Here is a 13,009-nt window from a genome sequence, read left to right on the forward strand (position 1 = left end):
CACGGCACGACTCCTCCAGTGAAACCACGCACGACCTGCCCTGATCTGATTTCCCAGCTCAAAACCGCTGAAAGCACAGAGCTCGGGCACATTTCAAGGACAATGAGTCCTTACGGACAATGGCAGTGTCAGATGGCTGGCCAGAGCCGGCAAGCCCTTCCTTGTGTTGATAGCTGGCCCGTGAGACGCCCCCTACCAGACGGCAAGGAACTTGAGGATGCTGGACCGGAGCCATGCAGACTGGGCCTTTTAGAAGTTCCCCGGCATATCCACTCTCTCATCACCACTCGGATTTCTGCGGCATAATACCACTTTGTAATTTAAGGGAGATCTTTCATCCTACGAGTTCAAAGCATTTTAAAACTGCGGTTATTGTTATATTATTATTGAGGTAGGCTGATACGGAGGACAGAGGCCCCTGGAGTCAGGCTCACCTGAGTCTCTTTCTTGCCTCCACCCCCCACCAGCAAGGTGAGCCACTTAATCTCCACTACCCTGAGTTTCTGTGCTGGTTTAAAATAGGGATATTACGTACCTCATACATTTGTTACGAGGACTCAATGAGACGGCATGTCAACCTTGTGTCACTCCCCAATTTAAATCCTCCAGCGGCTTCCCCTTACTCTTCAGATAAAAATTAAAGTTCCCAACAAGGTCCTCAAGATTTTGGCTTGGCCCCTGCCTACCTCTACAGATCACCCTGGACCACCTACCCCTTGCACTCTGATCTCCAAACACAAAGGCCATCTTTCAGCCTCCTCCCTTCTGCCACATGGCCTTTGCACATGTTGTCTCTCCTAGGTCCTGAAGAGCTCTTGCCCAGTTACCATGATTATTATTACTCATCCTCTGCACACAGACACTGAAATACAAACTGAAATGACGTGTCCAAGGTTGGATCAACCTTACATAACCAAGAAGACAAAACCCAGGACTCTTGATGCCTAAAGCAATGAATCATTCCTCTGAATATTAGATTTTCTACACCCAGGGAAGCAGTTCTCAGCTAAGAAAATGCCAGTCCAGGCAATGCTAGTGAGCTCAGATTTCTGAAGTGGATCAAATCTTGCAGACACTGCTCGACTGTAATCAACTGAGCTTGGCTTCGTATGCCTGAAGATACGGACACCTAGACTGAATTTTCTTTTGACAAAATTTACTTTTTATAAGTAGTAGCATATGTAATTAAATGGGTAAATACATGGCCGGTATTGTAATACATATAACATATAATGGTACCTAACGAAAGCAATGAGCATATACACTTCTAATACAAGTCTGTTCCATCTGTAAAATACTAACACAGAAACCCTGACAAAGTGATTTCAAGTTTTTTTCTTAAATTGTGTCCCCCCTGCCCCTGGCAAAAAGAAAAAAGAAAAAGAAAAAAAAAAACGGATGAAAACCTGACTTTGTAGCAATCGCAGTTTGGGCAGTATCTCCCTAGTCACGCCCCTGGTTTCATCACCTGCCCTCCTCCAAAAAGCCTTTGGTAGCTGTCCACCATCTCTAGAGTGAAATTCTAACTCCTTTTCTTGGTTCCTCCGAAAAGCCTTTGGTAGCTGTCCACCATCTCTAGCGTGAAATTCTAACTCCTTTTCTTGGTTCCTCCGAAAAGCCTTTGGTAGCTGTCCACCATCTCTAGAGTGAAATTCTAACTCCTTTTCTTGGTCCTGAAGACCGGTCCCTGCTCATCTCTCCAACATAATCTCTGCCACCTACCCCCTGCTCACCACCTTCAGGCCACCCCAGCCTTACTTCACTCTTTGACCTGCCCAACTCCCCGACCTCCAGGCCTTTGCACAAGCAGTGCTCTTTCTTTGGAAATCCATTCACCTTGCTCTTTCCTTGGGCATCTCGTTTTTCTCCCTCTGATTGGGTTAAATGTCACCATCCCAGGGTCGCACCCCCATGTGTATTAGTTTCTGCATCGTTTCCGTACTTTACTCTCTGATTCTCCCCCTCCCATCCCCTGTCTCTGGGATGTAAACTCCCTCAGAGCAGGGGGTGGGTGCCTAGACATAGAAGTGCTCAATACCTATTTTCAACAAATGAATGAATGCTCCCTTCCAGCTCCCACACCACCCTGCAAGATCAGGACATGCCCTCCTGGGAACACAATCAGATTTTCCTGCTCAACTCCAAGCATAGGTAAGATCATCGGGTGCTATGCTCCTTGAAGTTCAGGGTGTATAAAAATTATCTTGAGAGCTTATTAAAACCCAGGTTCCGGGCCTCCCTGGTGGCGCAGTGGTTGAGAGCCCGCCTGCCGATGCGGGGGACACGGGTTCGTGCCCCGGTGCGGGAAGATCCCACATGCCGTGGAGCGGCTGGGCCCGTGAGCCATGGCCGCTGAGCCTGCGCGTCCGGAGCCTGTGCTCTGCAACGGGAGAGGCCACAACAGTGAGAGGTCCGCGTACCGCAAAAAAACCCCCAAAAACCCAGGTTCCTTGACATCAACCCCAGACTTTCGGATTCTGTAGGTCTGGGCTGGGACCTGAGAACCTGAACTTTTAATAAGCTCCCTGGGAGCTTCCACTCTGAGCATCAGTAACTGAGGGCAAATCTTTTCCCACTGATTTCTTCTGCCAAACCGCCATTCACTCATGCCCACTTTACCATCAGGGTCCTGTTTACTACACAACAGCATTACCACTGACCAAAAATATCTGGTTCTCTCCATATCCAAAAGCAGCTCCTAGAGTTATGAACCCTTGAAAACTCAGGACACAGGCAAAGTTGAGGGCTTCAGGGAAATAAACACATTTCCTCCAAGGGCTAATGACACTCAGAAACGTGTCCACGAAAAGCCTCCACATGTTTTCCCACAGTTCTCTTTAAATAGAAGCTCTCCCGGGAAGAGCTGCTCCAGGGAACAGGGCAGAGCATCATACTCATTTCCGGAGGGAGCAGAGATTCTCCTCCGAGGACAAAGCCTGGAAATGACTTGCATGGAACTCACAGGCCTTTTCCCCGGTGATTTTCCTAAGCCATCTGTCCCTACGAGAGCCTGGCTTCTGCCTGACAGTTGACTTCTCTCCGCTCTTGTAAGACGTGAGGGACAGCTCATCAACCCAGCCTGGCATCGGACCAGGAAAGGATGGCCTTTGGGGTTGGTGAACCCCAAGTTCTGATTCTGACTCCTGCTGCTTCACCCCCCTGCTGTGTATATTCCCTGGGACCCTCCTCTCTTCACATATAAAACGCGGGCATGAAACAACTACCGTTGAGTGCAGGGCTGTAAGAAGTTCAAGAAAGCGTGTGAAAGCACCTGGCAAAACATCTGGCACACGCCGAGTCTTCATTCCCTCGGGATGAGCCATCGGAAACACCACTGTGGTTTCAGGAGGAGGCCTGTGAACCTGGTTTATGAGACAGCCAAAAAGATGCCCCAGGACGGCGGCCTGAACTGAGGGGTTCCAACCAGCGTCCGGAAGTGCTTGTAGTTAGAAGACACCAGCTCTTTCCAAAGGACTGTTATTAACTTCTCTTAAAACTGTCAAAGCACCCTACTTTTTTTTAACAGCTTGACTGAGATATAATTCACATACCAGCCAATTCACTCATTTCAACTGTTCAATTTTTAGTCTCGTCACAGAGTTACGCAGCCATCACCACAATCTAATTGTAGAACATCGCCCAAAAGAGAAACCCCATAGCCATCAACTGCCCCTCCCCACACCCTCCCGTCTCTGCTACTCCCGGCCCAAAGCAACCGCTAATTTGCTATCTGTGTCTACGGATATTTCATATAAAAAGAATCATACAATATGTGGTCTTTTGTGTCTGGCTTCTTTCACTTAGCATGGCGTTTTCAAGGTTCATCCACCGTCGCATGTATCAGCACTTCATTCCTTTTTATTGCCTTGAGTGGTTTTGGTACCCTGTTGTTACGTTTATTGGATATCGGCAAAGTGTTAACACCACGTAAATATGCTGCTCCTGGAAAATTCAAATCTAGGACCTCTTTGGAGTTTGTAGTATTTAGAAGACCCTATTTTTTAAACGTCTTATAGTAACTGTAGATTTACATGCAGTTGTAAGAAACGATACAGACAGATGCTCAGACCCTCCACCCAGCTACACCCCCCCAGCCAGGGGTGATGTCTTGCTAACCTGAGTACAACATCACACCTAGAAAGTCAGCCCTGACATAATCCAAGACCCCAGATTTTTTAAAAGCCAGCGGTTAGTGTTTCTGATCAATTTGCACGGGGCCCTTCGTACTCGGAACACATAGAGATGCTAGAAAATCACCACCGCAGTCCCGGTTCTGGAATTGAGGTGGCTGGACAAGAACAACATTCCAGGTCTGCTGGGGGGAGAAGCAGGTAAAGCAGGAGAAAGATGCGGGGGTGGTCAGCCCTGCCGGGTCCCCGCTCGGGCCCTCCCCCCGCCTCTCCGAAGCCTCACACACAGATCCCTGTAGGGGCAGGTCTAGAATCTCCTGCAGTCGGTACACACCCCGCCGGCGCTCCCTGGGGCCGCTCTTGAAACTATCAGAACTGCCCATCACCAGCCTCCCCTTCCAGAATCGGCACTGCCTCATTCTCCAGGCCCTGCATTTAACTGTGTGTGCATGCACACGTTGGCCTCACCCATTTCCATCTTAGATAAATTAATGGACCTGAATTAAAAGCAAACCATCAGGGAGATAACGACACAAACCACCACTGAGTTTCGGGGCTGGCGTCTACTCAGCGAAATGCCAGGTGCCCTAGTCAGCAGGGAATGGCTTTTGTTGGTAGAGAGATAAGAGCCTTTGGGGAGCCCAGCCTGACAGTTTCGTTCTGAAAAAAGGCAGAAAGGGAAGAGAAAGCACCTATGCCTGGGGATAGGAGAGGGACACATAGGAGAGGTAATGCTTGAGCTCCTGACCAGTCCTGCCACCTCCTCAGCATGTGACTGTGGGCAAGATATTCAGCCTCCGTGGACTTGAGATTCCTCATCTGTAAAATGGGGCTAATACTAGTACCTAAGCCACAGAGTTCTAGTGAGGTGTAAAGGAGCCAATATGGGAACTACTCCGAAGAGTGCCTGCTACAGGAACACGCTGAAAAAGACCAGCAGGTAGACAAAGTTACATTCCTTCACAAGGAAAACTCCTACATAAATCCCTTTGTGAAATATTAAGGTGCCTCTAAAGCACATGCTTCCAGGGCTAACTACTCGCCTTGCACAAATATACTGCTTCTCCCACAACGCAAGGAAGCATTTTCCTAAGAGCTAGAACTATCTTGAACATTTTTTCTTATGTAAATTTATTTATTTATCATTTACTTTTGGCTGCGTTGGGTCTTCGTTGCTGCGCGCGGGCTTTCTCTAGGGGCGGCAAGCAGGGGCTACTCTTCGTTGCGGTGCACGGGATTCTCATTGCAGTGGCTTCTCCTGTTGTGGAGCACGGGCGCTAGGCACGCGGGCTTCAGTAGTTGCAGCACATGGGCTCAGTAGTTGTGGCACATGGGCTTAGTTGCTCCACGGTGTGTGGGATCTTCCCGGACCGGGGCACGAACCTGTGTCCCCTGCATTGGCAGGCAGACTCCTAACCACTGTGCCACCAGGGAAGCCCCTAGAACAGTTTGTGCCTGGTTTTCTCATCTACAAGCCAGCGATAACAGTGCACCTCACCGCATTTTTGTGAGCGCTCAATACGATGTAGTCTACCAGGTGCCGGTCAGACATGACCAATTACCATTCGTATTCTCTTCCCTGTGTCCCCCAAAGCATTAATTAAGCAGGAAGACTGGCACACAGAAGGCGCTCACTAAGCACAGGAGAGACCAAACATCACACATGCCTCTAGCAAGCAAGGCCTCGGCCATCTCGAGGACTGGACCACTCTTCCTCTCAGGGGCCCAGCCATGGGACTCTGCGAACTAACACACCCAGCTTAGGACCCCTACCCTCCAACAAAGTCCTTGTCACACACAGCAATCCCATCCATCCCCCATATAGACTCACCACAGCGACTGGTACATCCCAGCCCTCCTGAATGCATGCCGGCGAGGGGCCCCCAGCCTTAGGCTAGCCCTGGCCAAAGAAAGGAACAACAAACTCAAGTGTAATTCACAGACTCTGAAGATGCGAGGAATGGCAAAAATAATGAATATTCATCAAGTACTTCCCACGTGTCCAGGACTAATCTATGCATCTTCCTCGGATTATCCCCCTCAATCCTCACACCAGACCCCTGCAGTAGGAGCCATGGTGGCCTGAGTTTTCAGTTAAAGGAGCTGAGGGACAGTGAGGTTGAGTTAGCTGCTCACGTTACTTAGAGCGCACGGGGCAGAGGGCCCGGCCTGCAGGAGGTGAGCAACGTCACGGCACCTGGGCTGCAGCCCTGCAAGGCCCTGGGCAGAACTCTGGAAGGTGGGCCATAACGTGGCCTTAGCTGGCACAGGTGAACTGTGACCCCAGATGGGAGACTCCAGAGCCCCTCTTCAGCCACTCCTGCTTACAAGCCAGCCGGGAGGGGTGGCTCATTGAGAATTAAAGTGCCGTCTTATCCCTTTACTTCTTATAAGGGCAGCAAGTAGTTCAATAATTCAATAAACAGAGAAGAGAACTGTGTCATTAGCCTAACAATCGCAGGCAGACTAACTGCTCGAACCTTGAGGCACTGGGGTCATCCCCTAATTTCTCTCTTTCCCGAACTTCCTTTAATGTAATCTTGTTTTTAAAACTAAACGAGTATATTCATATGAAGTAAGTCGAGCCATAAGAAACCGTTCAGTATCCAGTGATCGCTGGTAGAATCATTAAGCCAGATCTGGGGGGAATAAGGGCCGAGGCAGAAGCCAGTAAAATGTATTTATAAAACAAACAAACAACCTCTTAAGTGATCTTATGATCAGCCAACTTTGGAGGAAATAAACCATGCTCCTGAAATACTTAAAATCTATCTGGGAAAAAAGTACATTAAACGGTTCACTTAAGGGTACTTCCCTGGAGGTCCAGTGGTTAAGATTCTGTGCTTCCACTGCAGGCGGCATGGGTTCGATCCCTGGTCAGGGAACTGAGATCCCACATGCCACGCAGTGCGGCCAAAAATAGATAAATAAAAAGAAAGTCCATTAAAAAAAGTCCATTAAAAAAAATTTTTTTTAAATTTTTAAATCAACATTAAATAAAAGGTACATATAGGAATGACTCTGCTCCATCCTTGGGCTACTGCTCTCTTCCTGCCCTGTCCTTCCCACCAAGCTCTGGAAAGGGCTGAATCGCTGTCAGCGTCCCATGTCCCAGCCTCCCTTTCACACCCACTGCACCCCTATCTATCCCCTGCCTGAACATGCTCCAGATTCATCCCAGCCCCGTCCCTACCACCTCAGTGTGACTACCCACAGCACCACGGACCCTGCTTCCAGACAGCATTCTGCAAGTTTCCTGTGTCTCAACTCTTCCTGTGTCTTGGGCTCAGCACTCACTGGTGGATGGATTTGGGGACCCGGGCCCTCTTCAGTCTCCGGCAAATCCCCGTGACCAGCAGCTGGAGAAGCAGGTGGGACCCCCATGCTGCAACACCTGTAAGGGTGACTCCTGCTGCCCCAAAAGAGCTGCCCATCCAGAAGCTGCAAGTGGGCGCCTGGAGCTCCCCACACCTGCAGCCCATGCCCCCTGCCCACCAGATTTCCCTTCCCGTGGCCTGGGCCTGGCGGAATGAGGTTCCCCCTTGCTTCCAGGCTGCTGGAAGGTAGTAACCCTGGGAGCCCAGGAGTCAGAGCTGGAGACAGAGGGTGAGAAAGGAAAGGTGCGGAGCAGGGCAGAGAGAAGACCCAGATTCCAAACCCAGTGTTAGTTCTGATTTTAACGATGATCTTGGAAAGGCCTCTTGGCTTCACTCCATTTTCACAATTTAGCACAAAGCATAACCAAAGCTTCCCACTTTAGGGAAACATATACACGCCTCCAGAAATTTTTTTTTAAATAGGAAAGGGACAGTTAAATCATTTTCTAATGTCATACCATTTTGTAATCTCATACCACTGTTTGTATTTATTTGAGAGCTACAATGTCAACCTCACCTCGGTATAGCTCTGTAGTGGTTCACCAAGTGCTCTCACATGCTTATCTTGTGTGATGCTCAAACCAGGCAGGCAGGGTGGGTTCACAATGCTTGCACCACACATGAGGAAATGGGGGCCATGGGACGTGCCTGCAGAGCTCGAATCCCAACCCGCCTTGTTTGACAGCCTTTACTAACCCATCACCTTCTTGGCATATCTACGAATGGCACGCACCTCAATTTCCCAAACCTAAACCCTTTTCTATCATCAAAAACATATGCAGTTTCACTTAAGTGGGCAGCTAATGAACTGAACCCGGTGGGCAGAGGGGATACAGCCAATGTGGGTCATTGAAATTCAATTTGGGGCGCCAGGTAAGAGCTTGTCAAAATGTCAGCACCTCGTAAAACCTTTTTCTTTGAGGCTTGGTATAGCTTGCCCACGGCCTCCTTGCATGTACGATCAAAGGCTGAGCTAATGAAATCTACGTGTGGCAATGAAGGGTCATTTATAACGTGTAAATCCTTTAAGAGGATTTATCAACCCAGTGATGCGCAGAAATCCTCTCCTTGACTCATCAAAAGCAGACGTGGGGAGCCTGATAGCCCATCTGTAGACAACGTGTGGGTCAACCTTCCAGGGAGGGGCCCCCCCAGAGTCGACCGGTGGACATGGGGAGGGAAGGAAGTGGAGTCACTTTGCCAGACGGGGCTTTACTTCAAAAACCAGCCTCTGTGGACTTGATGGTTTACTCTCCGCTCACTTGAAGTGGATGTGCGGAGTAGCGCCTGCAGGCAAGGCATCATCAAGGCGCGAAAGGTGACAACAAATCTGCAGCACTGCTTGACCACCAGGAATGCTTAAAGGACTCCATGGTTTGTGCAAAACGATGGCACTAATTGCCCACGAGTTTTTTTACTAATTGCTTATTGATATAAGCAAGTCCGGCAGACTCCACTTAAAGAGACTGTTAATGGCTACGATAAGGTTCAGATCCAGAGACCCTTAGAAATGGTTCTATCTTTTTACTGATGAGAAATCTGAGTCCCAGGGAAGTTTCAAAAGTCACTAAAGACACATAAAGTGCTGTACCAGTACCAGAATTAATCCCAGGTCTGAATCCACAATCTATCCTGTTTCCTTTACTTGTTTTATAACAGGATAAAATATTACCGAGAATCCCACCATCCTAATCATAACTGTTCATCTTTTTCTATATCATATTCCACAACTGTCATGTACATATGTTTTATGTGGGTGTAATCAAAAGCCCACTCACTCTTAACTGTGGCTTTTTTCTTAATACCACGCTGTCTCAGAGTCCTTGTAATTCCATTTTTTATGGGAACTATTCTAAGGAGAATCCATTACAACTTTCTTCACCATTCTCCTATGTTGAACCTATAGAGCGCTTCCAATTTTCCTCTCTCATACGTAATGTTTCTATGGACATATTCACGCAAATAACTTTCACCTTATGTTAAATGGTTTCCTCTGAAGAGGGTCCTAGAGTCAGAGTTACTACAGTTCATAATACAGATGACCACGTTGCATTCCAAAGCATCATCACTTCCTACCGCCTCTAGCCACGCATCGGAACGTCACCCCAGGCAGTGCTGGTATTTTCACTTTATTTGCTTGCTATTTAAGGGAGTAAAAAACAAAGCTCTTTTCACTATTCTAGGCCATCTCTGTTTCAGATAAATGGCCACCTTCCAAGACCCAAGTAGGGGACTAAGTAATACATAAGAGAGCAGATCTACCAGCTGTACAAAGAGGTTACTGACAATTTAACCAGGATATGATGAAATGGCTACGGCCACCATCTTAGTTCTTAGTTCTCCTGTGCCCTTATCTCTGCTCTTAGCTTTGTCAATCGGAGCCCTAAAATGATACCCCTAAGGGCGCCTTGTTAGGCCTTCAAGACAGAGGCAGGGCCGCAGCCCAGGCCCCTGGGCCCCAAGTGCACAGACCGAAGCTGTGCTTTCTCTCAGCTCCATGTATGCTCACAGACAGACAGACAGACAGACACTTAATAGGAAGTGGCAGCCCCAAAGCGGGATGATGAAACCGTGGCCCAGGGAGAAGGCAAGAAAAGCCAAAGGTGAAAATTCCAGCCAAACTCGTTAGAAATCAAAGCTTCCAACTCCAGGCTCATGTAGAATTTCTCCAAGAGATGTTGAAATCGTTGGCTAACTGCTGGAGGGGGCTCTGTTTCCTGTAATTAGACAGGCATTCTGAGTCTCAGCCTGGAGACAAGCCAGCTTTATGGCACCTCACACCCACATACCGGTGGGAGAAACACAAAGTTTGCTTTACGCACGTGTCTGGATCCTGGAATTCCTCTAAGCCGTCTGAAGTCCTGGGGATTCTCATGGACTTCACCGGCCCTCAAGCTGGCTGGCTCTCAAATGCCCTGGTCGGACAACTGAGCCTCAACTCCACCGGCTATGTACACTCGTGTTCATGAAAAAAACGTTAGAGCACCAGTAAGTTTTTAGAACCAGTAAGTTTTGTGTGGGAATGGTCTCCAGGGCTATAACTGTCCACGCTGAATGTGCCGGAAACCCCACAGAGCGTGCACAGGTTCAGAGCCCTGGCTCCAAGCTCTCCTGTCTGGAGATGAATCTTGGCTGTGCCACTAACTATCTCTAGGGCCTTAGGCGAGTTACTTAAACCACCCACCCCCCTACCTCAGTTTCCCCATCTGCAAAATAAGTATAGCAACCATGGCTACCTCATAGCATAGGGGTCAAAAGCATGAACTCTGGGGTCAGAATGCCTAAGTTGGCACCCGGGCTCTGCCACCCACTAGCTATACAACTCAGGATCCTTCACCCTCTCTGGGCTTCAGTTTCCTTACCTGTGAGATGGAGATAACAGTACCTCCTCACATGGTTGTTATGAAATGGTGTTTCCAAAAGGCGTATACGAGTGGCCTGGCAGAGTCGGTCTTATACAAACATTCATTAAGTGAATTGAAAGTAAAATAGTATAATCTTGAGCATATAAGGCTGCTTGGCCTAAGTCCTGGCGCAAAGGCAGTCTCCATATGCTCGATTGTGCTTTGAGGTAGAATGTGAGGGGGGTCAGGGCTCCGGCGTCGCAGGGGCACGGAATCTAGGAGGCTGAGGGCACCCTTCAGGGCTGCTGGTGCGCCAGGTGGCAGGGGCAGGGCAGGGGGGAGCGGGGGGTGGGGGGTCAGGGTCAGGTGGAGGACCCATGAGGGGTTAACAGAGTGTGGGAAGGGAGCAGATAAAGACATTATTGAAAGAAGGTTCCCGGTGCCACAAGGAAGGACTGGAACTTTGAAGTGTTCATCTAGCTGAACGGTCTTCTGCATAAAACTAAATAAGACTAAAACAAGCAAAACAAATCTGTCCTGTTTATACAGCAAGTAGGCATGGGTCGTAAAATAAAAGACAGTAAATGCTAGAGCAGGAAGAGTCACAGAGACCCTCTGTCAAGAGACATAAATATAGACTTTTCACCTCCCAGGGAATCACCCTCCCCACCTGGCTCCCAACCCCGGGACAGCATGATGGAAACAATCTTCCTATCAAATGGAATGTCTTAGGCATGAAGAAATGTATCCATTTGCATTAAGAATCAAACGCAAGAAAAACGGCCAAGCAGAGCAGAAAACACAAACTAATCATCATTATCAGAGTCCATGTCATTCGGATCACAAGCAAAGAAACCTGACCTTACCCTGGAAACATCACTGCAGTGTGAATCTCGGCAGGCTTTTAGAATATTGAAACTATTTGTATTTTCAAAACCCTAAGGGCTGTGGTAACTCCAGGCTGGGATGCATGACCCTGTCCTCCCCTTTCCCTTTCCATGCAGGGAGGTGCAGGAGGTGGGTTCCCTAAGAGGTGGAAGCACAGGCCCGGAGGATTGGCAGATTTCCTGAGCACACCCCCTTCCACTAGCATCCTTTACCAGACACAAGGCCCTGGGTACCAGGATGATGACCAGAGGGTATGCGCATGCCTGTGTGTGTGTGTTCATGCGTGTGCATGTGTGTGCCTGCATGCGTGTGTGCCTGCATGCGTATGATGGGGCAGAGGGGTAGGAGGTGAGCTCCCTATCCTACTTCCTGTGGACTTTTGGCCACACCGCACAGCCAAAAACAGACAGACCCAATCTTTGCACGTGCATGTGGGATCTTAGTTCCCCGACCAGGGATCGAACCTGCATCCCCTGCAGCGGAAGCACGGGTTCTTAACGGCTGAACCACCAGGGAAGTGCCACTCCGGGCTGCTTTAAAAAAATGGAATAGACTTCCCAGTTTTCACCACAAAGTCTGCCATAAATAAATTCCAGACTAGAAACAAATTATGGAAAGCATGCAGGAAAGTAATGAGGGAGGGGGGACCCTAGGGGTTGGGGGGACAACCAAAAGGGTCTCCGTCTGGGGCTAGGGCAGACTCGGCTCTGAACAGCTCCACCTCGAAGAGGGGTGGCAGCTGGCTGTGTCAGGCCAAGATGAGGTGGCTGGGGAAACATGTGAGTAATGACACTTCCTCTGTTTGTCTCAGCTTTTGGTTGCCTGGGACTACCAGACCACAGATTCTGAACTGGCCTGCCAAAAATAAGAGATTACAGGGCTGTTCGGAACATCATGAAAAAATAAAAGTCACACCACAAGGCTTTCACGTGCTAAGATTGGGTCTGTTTTCCTTCCTGCTGGTTCCTTGTTGGGAAGGGAACCCGATGAGAAACTCAAGGACTTGCAGCTTCCTAATTACAGAACTACAGACACATACGTACTGACATACGTAATGTGAAGAACTATGTCAAAATGCTCCAGCCCGAGGTCATTGTCAATAACAGGAAAGAACAACGAGCAACTTCATCAAACAGGGTCAGGTTTGCACTCCTATTGAAGTAGATAAACAAACAAACCCTATGATCTAATGACAATAATCTTTCCGTGAAAATATGGACTGAAGTAGTGTGAGGTTCACACCTACTCTAATGCACGACATCACGTGTGG

At 48.7% G+C, this 13,009-nt stretch overlaps 1 protein-coding gene across 2 annotated transcripts in view; it reads right to left on the reverse strand.

The window, feature by feature from the left end:
• Positions 1-13,009, reverse strand: part of DPYSL2 (dihydropyrimidinase like 2) — a 114,154-nt gene that overhangs the window by 29,419 nt on the left and 71,726 nt on the right. The window lies entirely within an intron of this gene.

This window comes from Phocoena phocoena, chromosome 6, assembly GCF_963924675.1.
Source record: "Phocoena phocoena chromosome 6, mPhoPho1.1, whole genome shotgun sequence".
Taxonomy (NCBI): domain Eukaryota; kingdom Metazoa; phylum Chordata; class Mammalia; order Artiodactyla; family Phocoenidae; genus Phocoena; species Phocoena phocoena.